The sequence below is a fragment of the Ambystoma mexicanum genome, chromosome 7q (genome assembly GCF_040938575.1).
Source record: "Ambystoma mexicanum isolate Mex_15411 chromosome 7q, UKY_AmexF1_1, whole genome shotgun sequence".
NCBI classification, from domain to species: domain Eukaryota; kingdom Metazoa; phylum Chordata; class Amphibia; order Caudata; family Ambystomatidae; genus Ambystoma; species Ambystoma mexicanum.
Window position 1 is genome coordinate 469939248 of NC_090941.1, and position 26066 is coordinate 469965313.

At 39.5% G+C, this 26066-nt stretch overlaps 2 long non-coding RNA genes across 2 annotated transcripts; both read right to left on the reverse strand.

Moving 5' to 3' along the window:
- Nucleotides 1-303: 303 nt before the first annotated feature.
- LOC138528540 (uncharacterized) lies at nucleotides 304-3875 on the reverse strand. The gene is made up of 3 exons (XR_011284165.1): nucleotides 3649-3875; nucleotides 2749-2907; nucleotides 304-365 (listed from the first exon to the last, which is right to left on the reverse strand). It is a non-coding gene; the product is annotated as an uncharacterized lncRNA (long non-coding RNA).
- A 9378-nt stretch (nucleotides 3876-13253) lies between these two features.
- Nucleotides 13254-25289, reverse strand: LOC138528856 (uncharacterized). The gene is made up of 5 exons (XR_011284269.1): nucleotides 25209-25289; nucleotides 24662-24778; nucleotides 21302-21477; nucleotides 16473-16607; nucleotides 13254-13286 (listed from the first exon to the last, which is right to left on the reverse strand). It is a non-coding gene; the product is annotated as an uncharacterized lncRNA (long non-coding RNA).
- Nucleotides 25290-26066: the final 777 nt, after the last annotated feature.

The following is a 26066-nucleotide window of genomic DNA, read 5'->3' on the forward strand; positions in this document are numbered from 1 at the left end:
CACTGATTTATTTAGAACAATTGGTAAGAAAAGACTGGATACATGTAATTGCTGTGAAAACATTGAGGACTGACTGTTTTGCTTGTCCTCCCAAAATATTAATGTTCAAGGAAGTGTGAAATACAGCTATCATATTGGGATTAATTCTTTTTTAAAATAATTAAAATGTACTATATCAGTAAAGTACATTTCTTTGCATGTAGAAAATAACTATCTTATTTTTACTTTTAATCAACATTTACAGTACACTTTTCAAACAATTCCAATACTTAAGCAATGAATATGACAATTCTTTTATACATGCCTTTATTTCATCTTTGTTCAGTAAATTCTTTATGCCTTCATTTTCAAGTTTTTCTTTTAGCCTTGTAAAATTGAATTTGCAAATCAATATATTTCTGAGACATTTCTTATTTCATAGTGATAGATAAATGCATTTCAATAATCAGATTCCAGCTACAAGCTTTAAAGCAAGTACATATTTCATATATGTTTACATTAGTATGTCCAGGGTTCGAAAGACATTTCACTATGAACTTTATTCTTAATAATTCTCTTCTCTCTTTGTAATCCATACAAAACGGTGATCTAATACCATGAATTATCATCCACATTTAATGGTTAAATAAAATATTTACATACTATTTGTTACATCGCACTAGAATCAGTTTGTACCACCAATGCCATGTCAATGCTAAACAATTTAACTGCGCTGGGACAATAGCACATGGCCAACAAACTTGTTGTTATGATACGGGGAGCGCCGGCCTCTCATGGGATCACCTCCTGGGACATCAACACTTACCCGTTATCATGTCCGGAGCCGTTCAGCCAGACATGGAACATTTCTGTCTCACAGAATACAGCGCTTTGCGGCCCCATTTCATAGAAGCTGGAGGTTACAGCAATATGCGTTGTAATGTGGAAGAACTAAGTTTCCCATCATTCTTGCGCTTCCGGGTTGTTTCATCCAATGGGAAACGTGGAGCCTCGCATTGACTCGTATTTTACGTTCTACGTAATGCAGAAGTTTGCTTCCTATCAAAGTTATTACAGTGGTTTTGTTCAGAACCTTGTTTCCTTGTAGTAAACTTTGCCTGCTATTGAGGATTCCGTAACAGGTTCCTCCTTCTTTACAAGTACCCGGTTGTTCCATAACCGCGGTAGTCCTTTTCTCACCTTTTGTACTTCCTTGTTATAATCAGTCTCCCTGTGTACCGAACCTTCAGCCTGCCTACGGACTACTCTCCTCGAATCTGCATTTGTCACCGGTCTCTCCTTCCTGTGTACCGGACCTTCAGCCTGCCCATGGACTAATCTCCTTGAATCTGTATTTGTCACTGGTCTCTCCTTCCTGTGTACCGGACCTGAGTTGTTAAACGGATTGGCTTTGGACATTCCTTCTCTGCTGCGGTTTCTGCCACATGGCAAGTATTTCTTTGCCTGGGTAACCTCATACTTTCTTTCCGTGTTTACACTTTAGTTTACTGTTATCCTTGTCACTTACAAGTCTGGTTGTGTTCTCTTACCCGCCTGATACTTACCTTTTCCTCGTGCACGAGAACGCTCTGCAGGGACGTGCACCACCCCGACTCTAGTGTGATCCGCGTGCCGTCAGGGTTAGTCCCCTTACTAACCTTACATATTTGTTGTTTTGCACCAGTCGTTGTGGACTTTCTCATATCCTTCTTAAATTCTTCATACGCCTTTCACACGGTAAGACTATAGGCTCATTCCTAGTTACCAGACATTCATTGACCCTGTTCTGTTTAGTTGAGCTTACCACTTTCTCATTGTTATCTCTGTCCCCAGGGTCAGGTTACATAGAAGATTTAGCTGCTATTTAGTGCAGGAATTATTATTTGTGATATATCTCTGTTTTACCCATTATCATTACCTGATAGCAAAACCTTGTTGTTTCCTTTACAGCCGGTGTCTATAGCAGTGTGTGTTCCCGCTCTTTTGAGCGATCGGTCTCCTTCACTGTCTGTTTTGAACAGTCTTGGGACATATTGCTAAAAAGAGTTATTTTCCCTCAACAGAGAGGAGGCCCTTGGTTTAGGTCTAACTAAGGGCTCTACTATCAAGTCACGGGCCAGGTTCTGCAGTATCACCAGGATTACCACCCGGTGAGTGACACTTTTCTTCGCAGCACTGCAAGGCATAAAGTGCCAAATAAGAACTGAATTCAACTTATGGTGTAACTACTTTATAAAAAATAACTTAGTAGCTCTTCTGTTCAAATGTCTTCATCTTTTGTAATTCCATTTCTGACAAAGCACAGGATAGAAAACGTGTCATTATTAATGCATGACATGGCACTGTTAACCGTGTCATACTTTAAAAGTATTCCATTATTCGCAATTGCAGTTTTGTCTGTAATTGCTTACTGTTTGGTTTACCAAGACTGACCAGGTCAATTACCTGTACTTCAGTTTTAATTAAGGTTTGTGATCAATTTGTGTCCTGCATGCATCTTCTCTCTTTACTAAACTATTCAAGCTGTAGCACCCACATTATTTTCAGCTCATTATTTTAGACATTCTTGTACAATATATACATATGTATACACCACAAAGATTATGTTGTGATCGAACGGATAATGAAAAAATGGGTCTTCTTTCCTTTATCCATATCTGTTTGCAACACCTCAGAAATGGGCCATATAAATATCAACAAACATCACCATTTTGATACATCAATATATATATATGTTTACACAATATAATATTATACCGCAATATTAACCTCTCCAATGGTAATGGAAATTTTTTGTGACAACCACAGTGAAATTTCATGTCCAAAATATTCCCAGTTACTGCTAAATCTGTACAGTCCAAATGCAACCACTTTTTGCACTTCTCGCATTCAATCCACTGAAGTGTTTGTTCTTTGGGGTACAATGACCTACACATGGAAATACATAGAAAAATATAAGTTAACCATCAACCATTACTGGTATAATGTGCAACATTTGAAGTCAATTCCAAATGTATTTTACATAGTGTTTAGCAATGGTATTACAAAGGATAACATTTGTACATCAAGCACCTGTGAAAATGCACCATAGTAGTATAAACCTTGAACAACAGCATGTTGGATAACATTACATGCAATGCAACCTCTCTACCAAGGTTACCTTCGGTAGCTAACAATGTATTTCACATCAGGATTTGACCATTATGGATAGTTCCTTACGTTTTTTCATCTCCATATCGATCTAAACCCATCCTATGGTACATGCATCCCAGCTAGTGCTTCCAGCCATTGCCCATGTTATCCTCCCTTCCCTTTGTCACCTTTGTCTTATGGTTTATCATTGACTTTACCCCACTGTTTCCAATTCCTTCTTGCCTGTATCCTCATTTCCTTCTCACCCCACAGACCACGGCCTGCTTTGCGCCCTGGGCGGTGACATAGTTCATTCACACTGACAAGGTTGCAATGCTTTAAGACTCTAAGGTGGTGAGGTGCACAGTATGAAAGCTAATTAACATAACATCACTTGATGCACATTACATTTTCGAAAACCTTTTGTTGTTCTAAAATATATCATATTGTACACTTTAATTTGCTCTCAAAAGTCACCTAATGAAAATATTTACACTACTTACATTAATAGGAATTCTGATTTATTAAATGTCTTACTTATTTTTTGAAGTTTCATTTTCTTGATAAATGCAGGCCATGTGTGCAGCTGCCATACATTCAGTGCCAGATACTATTTTTGGCTTCCTCTCTTCTTTCAGTGGTTGCAAAATTAATTCTGCTTGAGCAATTAAAGTTGGTCTATTTCCTACTGCATCCTCAGTTGACTTTAACACCACATTGCTCAGTTTAGTCTCTTCGTGAACAGAAGTTACATTTCTGTTTTGTATTTCCTACAATATATATTTAGTTAATATAAAAAATGTAAAAGCCACTTGACAACAAACTGTACTTCCCGACACCATATTGAATTAAAAGCAAAACTCCCCACAAAATATAATGTAGTTACATATATAGTATACAGTATATAGATTATAATGTAACAAACTGTAAACAAGTTTCAGAAAGACTGCAACCGCTTAATTTGGCTATAATTATATTTTTGAATCTTTCATGGCAACAGATAAGTACTTTATGGTGCTAATATATAAACATTACGCTCAGGAGCTTGGCTTAAATCATCAAGCTCATTAACCAATTCTCATGCTTAAGGGTTACAAATGGGACAAGGACGACCCTGGGAGCTGGGGGGCTGCCGCTGCCACCCACACTGGTATGCTGGCACTGGAGAAGGTAGACTGTGGATTCCCTAAGTTACCCAGCCAGGACACCTACTCTAGGAAAAAGGGTGGACAATTTGTCTCCCATAATCACTCATTCCCAACAGATGATAAACCAGAATGGACGAGAAAATATGCTTACAGATTTGGAATCAGGAAGCTAATTGGGAAGGCCAAGATCACCCACTGAATTTATTTCCACTCCTCCACCCCGGTGAATCTGCAACACACACCACTCCCCCATTCAATATCCAGAGTGGCAGAAGGAAGCCTAGTCCTCAACCATAGATATAATGGACACACATACAAGCACACTTCATTCTTACATTCCTAATAAGGTAAATATCTCACACTTGCTGTTGCAGAATAGTCATAAGACATGAAGCATGATATCGTCTTAAGTGGCATAGGTTATCCTGCGATAGTTCTTCTAACGCCATTTCTATTCCTCGAATTGTAGTATCAGTTGTCTATTAATGAAAATACTAATTAATGGTTATCGGTTAAGCCCATGTAACATGTTTATTATCACCCCACCCTCCAAGGCCTTCCCTCCACCCCCAGGGGAGTGTCCAAGACCGCCCCAGCAGAGGATGTGGTAGCAGTAGGGGTATGGAAAAACATACACACGTCACTGTGCATCAGTAATGGGAGTAGGAAACAACCCCTGCAGTAGGCGGCTAATCTCTTTCACCTGACCAGGATGGGTTTACCAAAGTCACATATATTATATCGATAGTCCACTGCTCTCACCTTCCAGTAACCCTTCATATGTGTCTAAAAAACATGTACTATATATAACACATCAATACACAATACATTTAAATAGATGCCCCACACGTTGTTCTTGTTCAAATGCTTATCATAAAACAATGAGTAATGAACACTTAATGAATGCTTCATACACTCTCATGTATGAAATAAGTCTTTTAATTATGAGAAAAAAATAATAAAGAAACATTGTTACTATAATGGGCAAATGGTCTCTACGCACAACACCCTTAAAATGAAAATAGTCACTAAAGCATCAATCATTGTCATTGCCTCTCATTTCTGCTACATCTACTTAGGATTTAAGACTTGTCCACCATCTCCAACATATCATAGTCCTCAAAAAACATCGACCTGCCTCATAAAGGTCTCATCTCACCATTAATGCTAGGTAATCTTCATAGAAGCACCTAAAAGCACTTCTCCTTTCAATACCTCAATACCTTTCTCAATGTGATATCAATAGGGGACAAAACTCCACATACTCACTATCTTAGCTCATCTCTAGCCGTCATCAGCTTAAAGCTGTTGAGGGAGGTATGTAGTCTTTCTGCGGTTTTGTAGTTCCTTCATATTGCTATCTCTTTTTTACTATTTATCAGAACACTTGGTGCTTGTCCCAGAAAGGCCTGGAGAGCAGGGAACTTTATTATAATAGATGACTGCAGCATTCTAACTTCAAGGTTACTGGCACTCATCACAGATTCTTGCAAAAGAAAACTGATGTAATTTAATGTAACTTTGTTAAGGGAAATCTGTCAGCTTTCTTTTTACTAAATATGAACACAATATGCCGCTTAAAGCATGGCCTAGCCCTAGCTATAACTGAGGTTACACATCACATGAAGTTTTAAAAACATCTACAAATATAATATTAGACCTACGGTGCAGACAAAAACACCACAGCTCTCACTGTCCTTCTGTATCCATTGTGTTGGGATCTCAATTTTCCACTTCTTTAGATCCCATATGTGACTGAAAATATTGCTATATCAAAGTAAAAAGGAAAAATACGACAACCATGTATTAATAACTTAAATATTAGTACCATGTTTATTTTACAATGTTTTCATCTGGCACAGTTAAATCATGCATTCATGAACATGAACACTACATATATAAAAAATGTAACAGTTGAAACTCATACCCCTCTAATAAAGACAAACTTTAATTGCAATACATAACATTTATACATCACTTATACATTTAACAACATTGAACCTAAATATCTCGAGAGGATAGCTTAGAAACCTCTGGGTATTAAGTGCATTATAAATAACCCATTACAATAAAATATCACATTTTTAAAAATATTTTTCTTACCTAATGATTTCCATCTCCTCCTCATTAATATTTAGATATGTTCCCAAAGAATCAAATATTTGTATCATTTTCCTCTTACCATTGAAAATCTGAAAGTATCATGTGTAGGAAATTACATATACAATATTACTTGCTGTGAAAAAGCCACACAGTACATTATCTATGTTCCCTATTTTATAGCTTGTAAATAGATTTAAACACATGTAAATTAATTCTACACAATCCAAGAAATATATATGTTGTTAGCTCCTAATGACTTTAACAGCTTACAGAAAATGAAATACCTATTTTATTTCTTTTTTAAGTCCTGCCTTCTTGAATAAAATAAATAGTTCAGTCATGAATATTAGCCAGATGAATTAATTTAGCTGAAAACCACTATAAACATCTTAGAAATCAAACCAGTATAAGGTGTACATAAGGAAAAGATAATTGTCATGGGCTTGAAGGGGTACATGAAATTATCTGCTACACGGTAAGCAGATAAAGTCCTTTAATTAGGTAATCAAGTAAACCTCACCAAATACATCCGTACATATCTATTGCTACAGCCAACTGACAGCCAATGCTGCATCTTTCTCCCAAGGATCCAAATTGTACATTCTGTTCTAGTACACAACATATTCCAGCTAGAACACTCTATAGGGAGTAGGATGCTATAGTACAGTACCCACAAAGCTGAAACTATAAGGGTATATTGGATACAGGAATGAGAAGAGTCTTGCAGATAGTAAATGATAGGCTTTAGAGATAGACCAGCACCGATGACAGTGATTACAAAAGGGCAGGTACTCCAATTAAGAAAAACATGTTTTGTTCATATTTCTTCTGTACACCGAATGGCTGTAGGGATTCCCACAATGTCACTGCAAGCTCTAGCCTACTGGGCAGGTTGCTATTACACCACATCGGATGCAGAAGAAGTTGTAGGAATAGTCTCTCATTGCAGAAAAATGAAAGAAAGCCTTCCTAAGTGTATCATGATGGCATCTTATCCCCATAAAATCCTCCATTGTTGTTAGGAATCGTCCAATAGCAGTGTGGTTCTAGTGAAGATAGAGTATTAATTAAATAACTGACATTATAATATTACCAAAAAAGCATACGTTACACTATTCAATAAACATACTGCACATCTTTTTAATAATAATGTAGTAATCTTTATGAAAGTGAAATAAAAACACAACTCCATTGCCAATGAATCCATGCCCTACTGTGATGTTGATGCTCAGTGTACCAATGTGATGCATGTCTCGCTGTGATTTTGCACCAGAGTAGTACAGTATGGGTCATACCAAACTGTAAATTTGCTCACAGAAGCCGGATTATCTAACGTGCACCTATGCAATAAACAGATGAAAAAATGTGAATCAGTTATGCTAACTAGTTAATGAATAACCTGGTTTTGTTACAAATACTGTTGCCTAAAACACATTTGCAGTATGGCATACATGACTCTAGTTGTTTGTACTGTAATGCAAACAGAATGAATACATGTGTGAACTTATTGTTATTCTTGTGCAATAAACAATTAATATATGGCCTGAAATAATGCTGCATACACATACACCCAAGGGAATCAATATGCTGTTTGTACTCTCTATGCATGCAGAGGTTTTGCGTATTTTCATGATGGAAAGTGGAGAAATTATTATGACAAGATAGGAAAATAAATGGGGTGCATGCAAAACAAAAATGTGTCCGTTAGGGTGAAAAGGGCCTTAGGATGACTACAGAAAAGGTTATGAGAAGAAATAAAGTGCTTAAATGCTACTGCCAGGTTGCTTACTTTTAAGTGTTTTAAGTTAGTATGACTAGCAAGTTGTGGTTTAAAAAAAAGATTTTGCAATTGTTCTTTTAGTCTTTGAGTGTGTGCTCCTGGCATTAAATCGTTGTTGACAGACAATGTACCATCATTGTCACCCAATTGACAAGGATGACACAAATAAACTACTAGCTTGTAATTCAGGACACAATATACAGCAAACACTAGGTATCCATTACACCTGCTAACTTAAAGAAATGCACCTGAATATGTGTTGAAAATACACAATTACTCAAACAGACATACGGTGCATGCGAGAGTCTGAACCACATTTTCCGACTTAAAAAATATAAAACAATTAATAAATTAATAAAAATCAATTTAGAAGCGTCCAAAAAAATATACTAAACTACTGAAAAGTACATTCAGTTGGTGCATATATGAATACAGGACATGTCGCTAGATGGCTAATTTCATACAATATGAAAGCTAGATTTTGCTCCTCTTGCTCAATGTCCTGATAAATAACTTAAACTGGTTTCTACAAATAATTCTTCGTGATACATATATCTTTTGAAAACGTTATGAGAGTTAAAATAACAAACCTGAAATGAAGTGATTAAAAGAATGCACAGAGGAATTGTCAAAAATACCCTGTCATTAAAATTGTGGAAGCCTGTAGCATATTCCTGGAATCGTACTGGAGTACAGCAAATTGGGCAAATCTTCACATAAACATGAATACCTAGTTAAATGACAGAAATCTTAATGAAATTCTTGGTATACAGATTAACACAAATATTACAAGTACACTGTGGGGTGCTAAAAGTTGGAGAATACAAATTAATTCGTATTTCACAAATCATAGTTAGACTTTTGTCTTGATGTTTATAATCAATCTAAAATTATTTTTATCCTGTATTGTACGGAGAATAGACTGATGAAGCAGAGTAAGGATTTAACCATCTTTCCCATGTCATTCCCATTATGTCAAAGACAGCAAGCACTCCATCTGCCAGGGAGAGGTCTGTTGAAGAAACAAGTCGCACTCCAATGAGCTCAAAATATAGCACCTAATCAGTCACCTCAATAAAAGTCAGCTACCTCCTTACATTACACTTAAAAATGAAAGAGGCAGCCTGAAAAATCAGAGCTGCATTTAAAGGAATGCAATGGAGCAACAATCCTCTACCTGAACAACAAATGACACAATGAGTGAAGAAAGGCAACGCCATGAAAGTTTTTGTTATTGCCAAAATCCCCAAAATCAGGGAACTGATTGAAGAGACTGCACTTTCTAAAGAACCATCAAAACCAAATACAAAATGTAATGTAAAGCATTGCTCAAAATTAAAACCCATCTCATCCAAGAAGCTTTGCGCCATCTGTAAATCCTTTGTGCCCACCACATGTGTGCATGATGTTCTCCAATCCACAGTCAGCAAACCAATCAAGGTGAACTGCTGATGGCCTCCGCTACATCATCAATGCACCACTATCATAAAGGACCTTCTCCACATTCATAAAAACATGCTTAATAGCTTTTTTCTCAAAGATCTGAATGTAGAACCAAAATGTAAAACAAAAAAATCAAACAATGCTCACCTTTGCCTTACTGTTAAAGGTTATTAAAATAACCATATGATATGCAACCGCATGATATCATATGATATAAGTCATTTATAATGCGCCTGTACACAAGTGTTTCTATGCGCAACAAGACAAGGGAGGGAACACAGAGGGAGGACAAGACAACGATCATACTAGGCCTTGTGTCATTCAGATTGTGCAAGTGCGAGAATTAGAAGTTTAAGGGTAAAGGGAGGGGGGAGTGCAAGGGAGAGGGGAGGGGAAAACAGGGCAGCAATGCTCTGTGTCAGTGCAGCCAGGGCAGCACGGCTCTGGGTAGTGAAGGGAGAACAAGGGACTGTAGGGTTACAGTTACAGCCCCTAAGAGCATGGAAGGCCCGGTGGCAGCGCAAGGGTGACATATCAAGAGAGAGCCTGGTACCTAGTGAGACACTGATGGTGGCCAAGCAACCAGTCAGTACAGCAGACAGGTATGTCAGCGGGGGAGAGAGGGAGAGAAAGCAGAGAAGAGGAAGGTTTTAAGCTGCTTCTGGAACTTTAGGGGTCCAGCACAAGTTTGAGATGGGCACGGAGGCCATTGCAGAGGGAGGCAACGGCAGAAGAGAGAGATCTACCCCCCACTCTCTGCCTGGAGTAGTGTCTAACCCTTAGAGAGTTGGAGGTAGCTGAGGAAGGTATTTTGGAAGAGAGCGTTGGATGTAGTGCGGGCCCCGGCCCCAGAAAGCTTTGTAGACAATGCAAAGGGTCTTGAACTTGATCCGTGCAGTCACCGGGAGCCAGTGGAGATATTTCATGGCTTGAGAGATATGGTGCCAGGACTTGAGGCAAAGGATAAGTCTCGCAGTCCTGTTCTGGATAAGTTGAAGAGGGCGGAGAGTAGAGGAATGCAGATTGAGACAGAGGCTGTTGCAGTAGTCCAGCCTAGAGAGAACTAGGGCTCTGAAGACAGTGATCCTCTGAGGCAAAGTGAGAAAGGGAAGAGTCCCTTTGAGGAGGATTTGCTGATAATGGGACTTCTTGGTGACGTCCGAGATGTGAGCAGAGAAAGAGAGAGTGGAGTCGAAGAAGACACCAAGGTTTTTAGACTCACAGGAAAGCGAAGGAAGAGGGCACAAGGAGGGCAGCCAGAGTGAGAGAGGGAAAGCGGGAGCAGGGGTCCCAATGAGAAGGATGTCCGGCTTACTGGTATTAAGGCACAGATCATTGGAGGCGCACCAAACCTGAATCGCGGATAGACAATCAGGAATGAGCGATAGATGAGAGGAGGCTGAGGGGAGCCTGAAAGAAAGCTGAGTGTCATCCACATAACACTGAAAGTTAGAGGAAAAGGTAGAGATGAGGTGGGCCAAAGGGGCCAAGTAGAGGTTAAAAAATGAGGGTGAGAGGATAGAGTCCTGGGGAACGCCGCAGGTAAAGAGAGAGGTGGCGGAGAGAAGGGGACCAAGGTGGCAACACATGAGCAACGTGACCTCATAAAAGACGAGTAATATCAGTTCAGTACTAATGTTACCATGCAAAATAAATCCATTGCAACAACCCCTGAAGATAATGACAGGTGTACAATGATTGTCAATATCACATTTGAATGTGGATAAGCACACACCGTGGGCATTCACAGTACAACCCTTGTACCACTCAAACAGATACATAGAATTGCACCTAGACTAATCAATGGCACCAAAACATGTGAATAAAATGGCCCTACATTTAGAAACTTACACTGGTTACCATTAAAAACTTGTAACATAATCAAGAAAGCTTAGATGGGATAAAAACCTGTTGGAACATATGTGCTGCCTTGACTAGCAGAAGAAATTGTGAAATTGGAGGTATTTCACAATTACCAAAGACACATAATGGAGAGATCAACAAATTAAATGGGAGAAGAAAGAATACTTTTTTGGCTATTATTAGCTCAGTGTTTGGGACAGCCGCCCATCTATGATCGGGAAGGCATCATCGGTTTTGCAGTTTAGGAAACATGATAAGTGGCTGGTCAAATCATTTCTGAAATAAGTTTCTGAAGCTAGACATGGAGCAGGTAATTACAACCATGTACCCATACTATGCCAATGTGTCACATACATACATACATAGATATACATTCATACAGAGAGGAGATAATATTTTAAATATGATTATTTTGAAATTACCTTTATGGATCTTAAACATTGCATACACAGTTGCATTTTTTGTAATGAGTTTTGGCTGAAGAAGTTAAGGCGCTGTCGGTCCTGGACAGTATGGACAATGTGTTTCCAGTGGAACAAACTTTAATGGTGGTTTTTTGTCTTCCAAAGTCAAATTCTGAGGGAGTTCTTCTGGAATTCTTTTTTTTATATGTAAATATTCAACCATTTTCTTTACGTGCATACTGTTTGGTGGGTATTCACTGCCTTCCAACAATGAATCGACAGTATTTAGATCATCTTTATCATCTGAGGGATCATCATCACTGTCAATACCAGGAATATTGTTGTTGATATTTTCATGGTCTTTACCTTCCAGTAACTTTGGATGTTCCTGGAAAAGCCACCACATTGAAAGGTATCTGTGAACGCAGGTAGGAACCTTACGGCTGCCTTTACACTGACAGTGCCAATTTCCGGTTTTCGTATCAAATGTGACACGGGTTCTTTTGAAAATGCACCAGTAGTCTTGCTTGCCAGTGTACACAGAGAAATATACAAATCGAGCTGAAAACCCTTGATCTTTATAAAAAACTGGGTACACAACACAAACCCCTGCATCACTCGCAGCTGAAACTATTTCCTGGCATTCTTTTTCTCTTGTTGAGGAAATAAGGTTTTTGTTCTTCATTTCTTTTAATGAGTTTACCTGCAGTTCATTAGGGAACTGAAATGGGTCTGCGTTTTTTGCCATTTCCAAATGTTTGCACTCTAATGCTGGATGTCCACTGCGGCAAGCCATTGCCATAAATTCCCTACATTCAGAAATTTCACAAGCCAGAAGCTGTTTGCCAGATGTTTTTTGTATGTGTATTGGTGCTCTTTGTCCACTTTTAGCACGCGGCAAAAAATATATTCCATTTTTGTAATCCACACAGTGAACAGGATCTGAGGTAATACCATGGGTTTGCTGCTGGTGTCGTCTCAGTGAAGACTGCATGGAAAATTGAGTATCACAATGCTCACACTGTATTGTTTTCGAAGATTGTTCCCGCCGATTTGTTTCAATAGGGGTATCTTCCTGTTTCCCTGATTCATGTGACGAGTGTATGTGATCCACTGGAATTAAAATAGGAATAATGGTTATTGGAAGCCTGTTATTGCTGATGAATTAGGCTAAGTTAATTCCACAAGATACTAAGGCATATTTATAAATGATGAAAAAACATAAACTTAAACATAACAGCATAATGGGTAAATGTACATATGGTAGCCGATTTAAGTACGAGGTTTGACATTCTTATATTGTAGAAATGTTCATTAGGTCAAAAGTAACCATTTTTAGACAGTTTTAAGCATTACAGTAAAACAATGAAATGTAAGATGCTAATTTAAATTAAACCTTGCCTTGTTTGGAATGATTTTCTCTCAATGTGTAACCTGTAAAACAAAGTGTTACATATTTTTACATTCAGATAATATTAAGAAAACGTTTTGAAATCATTATTTCCTACAATTTTGTGACACTGAATGATATCTACACCTGGCATCCAAAAGCTACAGACTGAACATGTGTATTTTTAATAGACCTTGGATAGGCACTTTTTGATGTTATGGGATTGATGTGTGGTAGATGGGATGAGGATTGCCTGACAAGCTCTGTCTATGGGAATGTCTTACAGCCCTGGTGGAAGACTTGGGATTGCCTTGTGTGGAGCTGCTTGTGCATAAAATACTGTAACACTGCCTTCCCTTCTCTCTGTTTGTTAAGAGAAGCAATGTGTGCTGGTTTGATATAGGGAACTTGGGAGACATAGTTTCCTGATTTTGGGTGGGTATGTAATGTCAGCTGTACTGCAGCTTCAGGAAACACACCTGACGTGTTGGTGCTCATAATTTGCTCTTTTTTCATGTTGCTGGTGTTGAGACAGCTTTTTCGGCAACCACACAGGGGCACCTGAGCGTACTGGAACTGCCGGCTCTGCAGTAACACCCCTCCTGCTTTGTTTTTAAGGGATGAGTGGCAAAGGCCTGGCTGCTCAGTGGGTCGGGGGGAGCAGGTCAAAAATGTTTGAAGACCACTGGCTTAGTGGATTTACAATGTGAGGCAACATCTTTGATTGGCATGCTCGTCAGAGTCTCATATACAAAACAATCCAGTGTGCTCGTGTATGGACATCACACATTTCGCAGCTATCTCTATAAAAAAATTAACACCAACACAGATGGGCGGGGCAGGGGGGTCTCGAACAATGTATTGTTTGCTTGGGGGGGCCTTGGCACAAAGAGTTTGAAGACCACCGGTCTAGAGTGACTTAAAGGAATGGGGTTTCTGGATTCTACAATAAGGAGGATTTGTGGAGTGGCAACAAACCATCACAAACTTGGGTATTATAAGATCTTCTTCAGTGGGAAGTGGAGAATACGGTCTCTCATCCGATGGAGTCACCACCTTCACAGTTCTTAAAGCCATCTGTGACAGGCTTCAAACTTAAATGTGATGGGTTTACATCTAGTTTATGCAAAGGTGGTTGCTAAACTTTGCAAAAGCAATATGATTTGAATAGCCAAATAAATAATGAAAAGCAATGACAAGAAAAAGGGTTGGGCAAGTGGATGATGAAATGTAATAGTCACATTTTAAGCAATATTTAATTGAGTCAATTGTAAAGTTTCTGATTGCTGGGGAGAAACAAAACCACTGACATACGATTTGCAATCCTTAATTATGATATGAATTTGTGTTACATTTAAATATGTGGCGTGAACAAACAATGTATAGCATGTATCCGAAAACTACCATTCGGTCACAATTCGTCTGCTGCAAAGAACAATTTGAAGGTGCATTGCTATTCACCAGGAGTCATATAGGCAAACAAAAAATGTGGGTGTGTCACAAGTTATATCCACAAACCTCTGATTAAATAAAAATTAAGTCAATTCACAGGCACATTTCTGAGTAATGAAAACACAGTGGTGGTGATTTTAAATTAAATGGTAATTGTACTGGATGGGATGGCAAGAGTAGCACTTAAATAGTGTTGGGTACCCTGCATGCAAACTTTTACTTTTTCAAGGCACAGTCCAAAGGTAATAATTAAAGCATGTGACCATGTAATGTGCTCAGTTTTGAACGACATGTAAATGCTGCCTGCAATTACACTTTGCAGGCACCATTTACAATGTATTCTTATGGAATCTACTTGCTATGAGCAGGTGCTAAATGGAAAAGGATGCCATAGAAATCCATTGGTTAAGCACATGCATGAAATTGTGTTATGCAGGAAAACAAAGTGTACTTTCGCGAGATGAGAGAAAGCACAGAGGTGATATTAATTGTGTTCAATGCTTTTTGTCCATACTGGGGCCAGGCCAGTAAATTAAAGCATAAAAACATTAAGAATTGCTTTGATGCCCTGCTTTCATGCCCTGATTTAAAAAACGCTTATATAAAAATGGAAACCAGTATGTAATAAAATAATTCAAGAATTCTAATAGCCTATTAGTCCCTGAAAGTGGTGTAAAACATAACCCATTTAAGGAAAAAAGATTTTAAACAAAGAAATATTGATGAAGCACGATTGCATCTGTTAAAAGTTTGACTTGTATTAGCTAAGTGAACAGGTTTGGCATTGTTTGGGTGAATATGTTTTCACCTTTGCCAAACACAAACGGATGCTCACATTTTACACATGCAAAGTGGGGAATGCTAATTTTTTCTGCATTCTTTTAGCCTCTATTTTGGAATTATAAAACATGATGGATTGCATTGCAGGAGCATGGAAATTTGACCGAATTACCCCCATCCTATGCGAACTACATTGGCTTACACTACAAGCCAGCATACTTTTGAAGACTACATATATCATGTACAAAGCAGTCATGAGTAGCACACCAGCATAACTCGAGGCTAAGCACCACATATATGGTTGCACACCCTTCTCATGCAGAAAATCAACCAACCAGGTTGAATCACAACTTGTTCACAGATGACCAGCAAACAATCCTTCCCTTGTCATGCACCCACACTCTGTAACTTGATCCAGGTGTCAGCTCTGAATGACTACACAATTCTACAATTTCGAAAATCTATCAAAAAATGGCTCTTTCAACGACACCTGAACAAGGACTAATCCCAATGGATGCATATACCGACGCACAGACCTCAGACTTAAGAGCTACTATTACAAAGTGGCAGCCGAAATGCCGGCTACCCACACTCTGTACAGCTCTGCCCTGCACTCAGGGTAGGTCAGCGCTTTAAAACAATAAAATAAAATAAAATAAAATAAATAGAACCTTTCGGTGAATCAGTAGCAAATTGAGCGAGGTGCATTTTGCTCCTTTCAAGAAAGGGACATATATTTGCGGATGCAAAAACTGCTTTCTCACTTGTCATCAATGACTTTGCCAAATGCAGATGCAGTATATTATGGAACTTATTACAATTTGAGATAACATATTGATATTGTTAGCAGTAAAAAACATGTAATAAAGTGAGTTTTACACTTGAACATTAACAGCTGATTACATTTGTTGAATCTATTTGATAGAATGTAATGTAATAAATGAAGCAGTATTTTTTATTTAATCAATTCTGCTTAGTATATATTAAAAAAAACTTACCATGTTTTGTTCGCAAGTGGTTTCTAAAGTTGAATGAGCGGGTTATTAGGATAAAGCAAATAGGACAGTGCCAATGGTTTCGATTTTTTGTCTGTAGTTGTAATTGTGGACAATTGCAAGGAATTATGTATCCATCTGTAGAATTTAAAATAATACATGTGCATTACGAAAACAACATAAACACAGCGAGACATTGTTGATTAAAATGAAAAATTGCTTTTCAATGATGTGATTTGGAAAAAAGAGGAATAGGTATAATGGTTTCAGTACTTGTTGATGATACTCATTGGTGCCACAGTCCTTCTGTAACTCTCGAAAAAATGGAAGGGGGATTTAGTCTTTTAATACACAATACTGGATGCGGTTGTGTATGATCAATATAGCGCAGCTGTTAAAGCGGTAGCACCATGACACGAGACAGGATACACCTACACAAGCAGTGGACAAATATGAAGCGTAAAAGGGGCTAGCAGATTTAAAAGGACCAAGAGGCACTGAACTCTGACAAATGGGAAACAGCCACCATCTGGACAGCAGAGGAGGAAAAGGTGCAGCCAATTATTGAAATGGAGCGGTTGACTGGCTTACAGAGGGGTTGTGATACTTGTGCGACAAATGCATTTGACAAGCCCATGACAAAAAAGAAAGCATGTATGGCATGCAGCCAAAAGTGTCTACTCAATGCAGGCACAACATGTGAGTACATACAGAAAGGAGTCATTCATCAATGACTATGGAAACAGGATCAATCAGGTAGGCATACAACAGATGTGTACCATTGTAACTGTACACAGCATGTACAACATGTAAATACACACACACACACGACAAAAGCAAAGAGAGCACCTGCTGTGATGAATGTGGACTATTCGTCCATTTTCTGCAGAGGGGAGCCACCACCTTTAAAGCTAGTGATGTAAGCAGACTAAGCCAGACCCACTTTAGGAGGCAGGGAAATTGCGACCACACTGAGAGTGACTCCCCTTTTGGGGACAAGCACACACATTCATGTAAGCAATTCCCTGCACAGAGTACAATGTGTGCCTACATGTGAATCGGGAAGACTGTTGTTACTTCTGTTTTGGACTCTACAAATAGTTACCTTTCTTCAATTGCTTTGGCTTCAGGTAATGCTGCACTAAACAGTTAAAGAGCAGCAACAATCCCCTTTTGATTGTCATGACATACTGTGAGAAACCCTGGGTATTCTCCCAGTTAGACCCCGGGAATCCCTTATTCAGGTGGCCAGGACACGGCCATCGCTGCTGGATAAGTTCCTGGGGGTCGACCAGTGGGGGAGGGTCATCTGGGTAGGGGATCCCAGGGTTATACTCTGAGAAATGCCCCAGGTGAGATGCAGTATTATACCGGAGAAAGGGACGAGGACCACAAGGTCCCCGAGGCTTTTATGGGCTGTAGTAAATTGACCTACCTTCCACCCGATAAAATTCCCTTTCGAGAATCCATCATCCCCTCCACCTCTGTTGAATATATTACAAACCCTGTTGTATTCAGAAACAATATTTCTAGGAATCCTTGCTTTCCTGTTCCCTATTCAAATGCTCCCCATCATTTTCCTTCACAATTCTCTAATTATTATTTCCCGAAACCCCAGTAAACTGCATTGACAAAACACTACGATTCCCACAATCCCCTTTGTTCATTTCCCCAGCCCAGCCAATCCCGTCCTTCTGATTATTGTTTCCGGAAAATCCCAATCTCCTGGAACAGAGTACTATCATTCCCACATTTTCCTATGTGCTGTTCTATATCCGGGTCATTTTTGTCCAATTTGCAAACCTTCCCTATCATACCCCGTAGGACACGCAGGTACTATGCCACCCTCCTTTTTCACTCTGAACCTTTCATCCCAGTGTGACATACAACAGACTTGTAATGTTAAACCTGTGTACCTGGCAGGTCCCAACCAGAGGGTCAGGCAAAGTCAGGAGATTAACTTGAACCACACACACCTGATGGCCCTTCCTTTTACCAACAGGGATGAAAGGTGGAGCAGAAGAGTGCAGTACAAGCAAGGCGAGAAAGACAAGCCTAGCAGACATCACGACGAGACGGCTAACACGCGGATGTTCAAACCAAGGAGAAAGGTGGCAGAAAGCGAGAGGGTGGCGAGGCAGAAGGTAAACTTGCACTTTTCGTTCCAGACCCACAGAACCTTCACTGACTTGTCCTGAAAAAAATGTGAACGGTACACAGGGCAAACTTATGGCGATAACCAGGAGCAAGGGAAGCTCCCGCGCCTGTGGTACCGTCCTTGACTCAATGAAAGCCGAAACCAAGCGGTGCAACACAGCTGGTGAGTCGAGGGGAGAATCGATAAGCACCTGGCTGTGTTGAGTGAAAAGCGACAAGTGGCAAGTTTAAGCATATTAAATTGAATTGTGATTGAACTGTAAAAGGTGGTTAAGTGGAGACCAGCTGAAGAGGGAAACCAGCACCATGTGGGTGCTAACTCGAGAAGTGCTGTTTACTCCCCGCTAGAATAGAGCTACAGAAACCAGAAGGCCATAGGAAGGCCACAAAAAGAAAGTGGTCATACGTGAGGGTTGAGCAAAAGGCCCGTATAATTGAAAGACTTTGATTCGTAAGTTGGCTAAAAGTAAGGGAAGTGAGTCCCGAATTGTGAATGAAGGAAAGGAACGTGAATCCTGCAAACATTTCAAACCAGTAGAAAGTTTTGAAAAGGCAATAATGAACACGGAGGGGGGATGCCAGAGGAGGGGGACAAAGTCTAAAAGTCCCGAGAAACAGAGTGTTAAAGTGAACCCAAAAAAAATGAGGTCCACTGAACTGTTTGACAAAGATTAAGAAACTAAGAAGAGTCCGAGCCTGGACGAGAGAGATCCGGGGTGAAGCTAAAGTCAGCAATGGAAGTTGAGAGATGCCCGAGCCCGAACGAGGGAGATCCAAGGAGTGAAGCTATCATCCAAAGTTTAATGAGAAAAGAATAAGAGATACAAAGAAATACAATTGTGAATGGGTCAGCCCAGAAGAGGCAGACAAAGGGGTGAAGTTGCCACCCTATCTGAATCTCGGATTACAATTGAGAAGGGCCAGCCCACAAGAGGGGGACCCAGGGGTGAGCCCATCACCCAGTGTATATTGAGAACACACTTTTATTTGTTAAACAAACTTTTATTTGTTAAAGGAAGTTTTGTTTTTGTTGTTTGAATACATCAAACCCTGAAGGCATTAGACTTTCAGAGGAAACGATACTTGGAAATTGACAGTCCTGAGAACAGCCATTGGAACTTTCATCTCATGACAGAGAATCCCGAGAATGTACTGTACTGCAAGCTGCCATCTTATTCCCTGTCTAAAACATGGGAAAGGGAGACCCAAGCCACCGCATACTGATGTATCATTTTGAGAACACTTGTTTCTTTTGATGAGAACTATCTCACACACCCTTTTGGTATTAGTTGTGAGGTTTGGCAATAGGTTTCTTAGTATAGGCCACTTTGATTTGACACAACACCACTAGGACTGCCTTATTTGTCATTTGATGGTCGACACTTGTCCCCATCTTAGATTTATGTTTAGATTAGGTGTTTTTCCAACCATCACACCACTTTCATTGTTCAATAAACACCCTTGAACTGTGATCACTTGTGTTCTGTCTTAATTGTTGTCACCATGAGTTCTTCACAGTACATAACTCAAAAGAGAGAGAGAGAGAGAGAATCCTATGCAGAGGTAATCCTACGATGAGAGGATGTCATGGAGGGGCAGAGCCAAACTAGACGCGGACCCGGCGTTAGCGCGGGACGTGAGATGATCACTAGCAAGATACTAGAAGACTGGCGTCCTGAATGGAAATTAGGCCAAAGTAGAGAGAGTGAGACGGAGATGCTAAAGCAAAGGCCCGCTCGGTGCAGCATCCACACAGAAGTCGTGGTGGCCCTGGGGCCCGTTACAAAAACGGAGTCCAGACCGCAGCAGTGATTGGTTCCCCTATCGGCGCATGAAAGGCGCATCAGCTGACGAGCAGGGTTGAAAAAGTAGAGAAGATTCTCCCGAAGAGGTAATGCCGCTGAGAGAGCCAAACAGATGTATGCACATCTGTGAGAGCCTAAAAGGTTATGGAAGACATGAACAAATTGAACAGACAGACATCCACCAGAGACAATGATAAAGCAGGTGTTTTGGAGAAAAAAAAGGGCTTTGGGGAAAACCCGGAAAGCAAAACATTGTTTAGTACTATCAGGCATAGAGGTATGATTGTCCTAAAACACTCTCTTTGGGAGATGGGTGGCCCATTATGCATGTATGGTATGACTATTTTGGACAGTTGTATGACAAAAGTGCTGAGAAAGTTGCTGTCATACCAATATTGGGAGAATCTATTAAGGGTGCAGGATAGTGGTGGGATAGGGCATTAGATACACTACACACCTCTTACATACTAAGCATCCATAGCAGGAGTGGTCACTTGGCACCTGTGGCTACCTCACAATACCCTCCTAGACTTACCATTGGACTTCATGACATAGAGAAGAGCATATTGTGATATAAAAATACACAAACAACAATAATGAAGAAAACACCTTGATGTGTTATGCTATTTATAGAGTTTTGTTACTAATGGGATAACAATGGTAAGGGTTGCCTCAGGAATGGCGCACTGCGACCAAGTGTGGAATCTACAGACCTTAGTCTCCAGGGGGGTGGAAAATGAGACGGATCAGAGGAGGGATAAAGATGGATCTGTTTTATTTTAAAAAATATTACAGAGAGTGAATAATGTGTGATGTCAAAACAGACCCACAATAAATGTTATGAAAATGTAATCTGTTGCAATACTATACCTTCTGAACCATTGGTAAAGAGCACTGCTAATTTCCAATGTTGAGTAATTAGATGTTGCTCAGTACATTGTACTTTCTTCTTGCAAAATGTGCAGATGTCGCTTTTGCTGCAGATGAAGATGAAATCATGTTGGTCTGAAAATCCAAACTTCATGTTTCTTTTTTTATCTGTTGATCTGTGAATGACATGCAATATTTAAAATATAATTAAATAACAAAAAGAAAACACCATGAATACAAATCTAAATAAAATTAAACCTATAATTCATGTGCATTGCCAATGCAGCATTTCGTTTTAACTTTGCAAGAGCACCTCTATAAGGCCTAAAAGGAACACACTAGAACCCTTGCCTTATTAACTACAATCCGCCTTCTGAAGACTGATGGAGGCATTGATGATGTTTTAGGCCTTTGGCATGCAAAGAAAGACAAAAGTAGTAAATATAGCATGAGATATTTAGTGGCATCTATCCTTCTATGAGAACCGTTCTTTAATAATTTGTTTTGGACAAATAATTAAGCGTGGTGTCAAATTCAAAGCTTAGCCTTGAAAAACGATGTGACTCTTCCTCTATAATCTTAACAACACATTTGGAATGAGTTATTTAAAGCTATCCATTCTTTCAGATGCACTACAGAAATAATCTAGTCACATATGTTCTGTATAACAAATAGATGATTTAGGAAAAACGGAGCAAGGCATGTGTAACATCCACAACACCTGCTTGGAGGGGATTAGCATTTTCTAAGAAAGAGGGAGAGTACCTTTTTCCTTTTGGTGGTGTTCCTTTGTCACGTGCTAGCAGCACTACTTTGTATCTGCACAGATCCCAGAAAAAGGTTTGAATCTTAAATACCAAATGGATTGTGCCATAAAACCTGTTTTTGTAATTAAATAATTGTAGTACTATGTGCCCAAAAAAGGGTACCGTATTGGTACTTGCCTACGTTCCTAGCCATTTAGCATTGTGGACAAATGCTAGTTATAATTATGAGTAAATATTACTAAGAATACTTCAGCCACTGCACAATATATGTGTAGCCCTAGAAAACAGTTTGTTAAAATGTGATCATGTTTCAAATCATACAGAATGCAACATGGGACATCTAGTACAGCGGTGTATTATATTTACGAACTAAAAGACTGTTTTCTTTTCATTGCTTTTCAAGCACATTATGGGATTTAATGTATAAATAGATCAAATGAGTGATTGCTAAAAGTTTTTGAATTAATCGTAACCTCTGGCATTGCTCGAGGAAACACTCTAGGCAATCATTCTTCGGTTTGCCAAGCCTTTACAGAAGGGGAGAAAAACATGTACAAATAAAATATTTTTCCACAAAAAAGGGGAAGTCTATCCAGGACACATTTTTAAAATCCATTGACAACAAGCAACCACAGACATATTTCAGACTCATTCTGCGTCATCAGCAAGGTATTACATGGGTCTCTAGGCACAACATGTTCTGGACCCACATCTGGGCTGAAACATGTGTGGGATTGATTACATTTCTGTGCAGAGGGGTGGTCTGCAATTCAGGCTGCACCGCTTACATTAATGGTAGGACCAAAGCAAATGTAAATATAGCTGGTTCCTTTTTGCAACAGTGAACACATGCTTAATATATAGTGTGGAAAGTTGCACAGAGCAATGTCAGTGGTTAACATCATTTCATAATGCCCCACCCCTCACATGTTTTGGTTAAAGTATGTATGAATATATCAACATTTGGGGAAACAATTGCAATCAATCATTGCTTCACTGCACACTTAATTTTAGGGAAGACGTATAAAGAAATATTCATTAAATAATAACATAAAGGTAACAGAGTAATTAGGCACTGGGTGGGAATTAATATATTTAGGAAGACTTCAAAAAACACTCACTCAATTGATTACTGTAGGTCTTGGAAATAATTACTTGGTGTAGTCACCTGAAAAGTGCTAATAAGATCATTATACTGATTGATGATGTCTGTTCCTCTGTGCGATAGAAATCCTAACTGACCAAAAGTGCAAAAATATTTAAGAACTGTTAGGTAGTAGAAGTAGAAGCGGGACAAAAAGGTGGCATGTTTGTTGGCCTAAACTCATATTTACCAAAAGAATTACAAAAAACCCTATCTGTCCCTAAAATTAAGAGGGGTTTGTTTCCCTGTATCAAATAACAATAAGGATGATGTTAGAATGTCAATCAAAAGCAAATAGTTAAATGTCCTGTGCCCAAAACCTATTTCCGACCTTTACACTCCAAAGAAAACTGTAACATAAGTGATACACTGTTTTCAGAAGGATGGATCCACCCTCCACAAATTTCATACCCTGCTCCTTTATTTGCTCTGCACCCACCCACCTCTACTGGGGCACAACCAGGGTATTCCCTTCCCTGCCCTCCACACCCACCCCCACAAGCCCTATTTGGCCCACATCTCCGGGGCAAACACCACTTGTCCCCTGCTTACTTTCATGCATACTCATTAACACAAAATCTGCTGGCAAAAAGAAACACATCATATACAACTTAATTCCCTCGGAAAGTCCAGACTTCACTTTCATCACAGAAACCTGGTTCTCTGATGTCTTCTCATCCATCGCACACGAAGCATTCCCCCAGGCTACACACAGCAGCCATAACAGAACTAGCAGAGCAGGCTGGATTGCATCCTCCAGAAACCAAACCTCTTCATTTCACACTCCACAAAACAAGCCTGGAACACAGACTGCAAATCCTTCCTTGTGACATTTCCCATCAACCCATATCTTACACACAGTTTCTACTCATCTACAGCCATCCAGCAAACACCTCCTACTCAAGGCAGGAAAAACAGATATCATAATTTGCGAGAAGATAGCTCTCTTCCCCCAAACCACCCCTTGGTCATCCCCCAAAACACTGCAGCTACGCTCCTACTGGACCTTGGCCAAAGAGAGCACATGAGGCCCACCGACCGTGCCCTCCCTGGCTTTCTATAGGGTGACAAGCCACTTTAAAACAATGAGCATCACCCACCATGCCCTCCACAAGACAGGCCCAGAATACCTCCAAAAGAACCTCATCAATTACCAACCCAAAAAAAACTTGCAATCAGGCAACAAGTCCATGATTCACATTGGGTTAGTGTTAGGAGAGGATCCAACCTATGTGGATCTCTCCATGTAAACATGCCGTATATAGTTCTTTTACATTGATTTCTATTGTAAGCCTCATCTTAGGGGCCTGTTTGTTCTTAGAATACTTGGTGCCTAACTACGGTCTCCATGTATACTTGTTGTGATTCGGAATGTGGAATGGTGGGGGGTTGGAGGTTGAAGCTCTGCAGGGAGTTTGTGTCTGGCTTCCAGGCTGGGGTTTGTCTTACCCTGTCTCTTGAACTAAACCTCCTCGAAGTTTCTTCTTGGTGTGGCGTACTTTATTGGTGGGGCCCTCCACAACAGTTATTCAACCACCTCTGAGGTAAGCCAGGGCAGCAATGAACCTGCAAATAAATTGCAACAGGCGACAGAGAAAATAAAGTCCAGCAGAAAACAGGACAGAATGCACGCAACATTTGCGAAACCAGGAAAACAGCCGAAACACAAGGGTAGGTATCACATTCCATGCTCATGGATAATAACCGATGGCAACGCCACCAACTCACACACATCTGCCAACACACAACACTCTTAAGATACAACACACAGCATATCTGCCATAAAAATACAGCTTTCACTTACGACAAAAATTCAGTCTAGATGGACACATAATGAATCTGCCGCGCCTGCATACTATACCGATGATCGTACTGCACCCATCCACATGCCACCTTGATATTGGTAGGTAGTAGGGACTTGACTACCCCTATCCTACTTTGTATTGACCATAATACACAAAACCATTCTAAAATCATCAGAACAAATGTCTCATACCTTGGACTCTGCTCCATCAGGGGCGTTCACCATTTGCGAAAAGGCAGGGCTATACAAATGACAAATTACATCACATTATATAACCTTTCGAGAGGCTCTGAAAACTTTCATGGGGCAAGCTTGAATGTGTTATATCTAAGGGCTGTTTAAACTAAATCTGAATATTTAGCAACATTTGTAAATGATGTTTTCATGATCATGCATATACTCAGAAATAAAAGTTATAAATATTATCAGTAGGATATGGTTGTTTTGTATTTATCATAGTTCGTACAGTCAAGTGTGAAATGCATGAATTAATGTACAACAACACACACTTTAATATTGCTACCATACTGTTTTTGAAAAAATGTACACAATACAATTGACATTTAAAGCATTAAACAATAACAGATTTAGGATTGAACTGTTTTTTAAGTTTAGTACTATTCAAGAAAAGCACAAGATGCAAATACTTACATTAAATTGTTTCGATCCTGCAAACTTTCAGAATAGCACGTGCAGTTTGTTTAAAGATGTATCTCAAAATAGAAAAGGGACCATCACTGAACCATGTGACCGTTCACGTTAGAGGAAGAATTTGAAGGACTCATAATTGCATGTGCAGTTTACGAATCCAACTCAAACTAGAAAAGGGACCATCACTAAAACACATGAAAGTTCACACTAGCGTCTGAGCAACTGATTTCCATGGGATGTGTTGGTCTGGTGGTTAAGGAGCTAGCTTCGACATCGGAACTTAAGAGCTTTCCATTTTTATTTTTAAAATAGGATTATAATTAATTGGAGCTTCCCATTTTTATTTTGAAAACAGAGGATTACATTTTAAAAACGAAGCGACATCGGGACATCTATTTG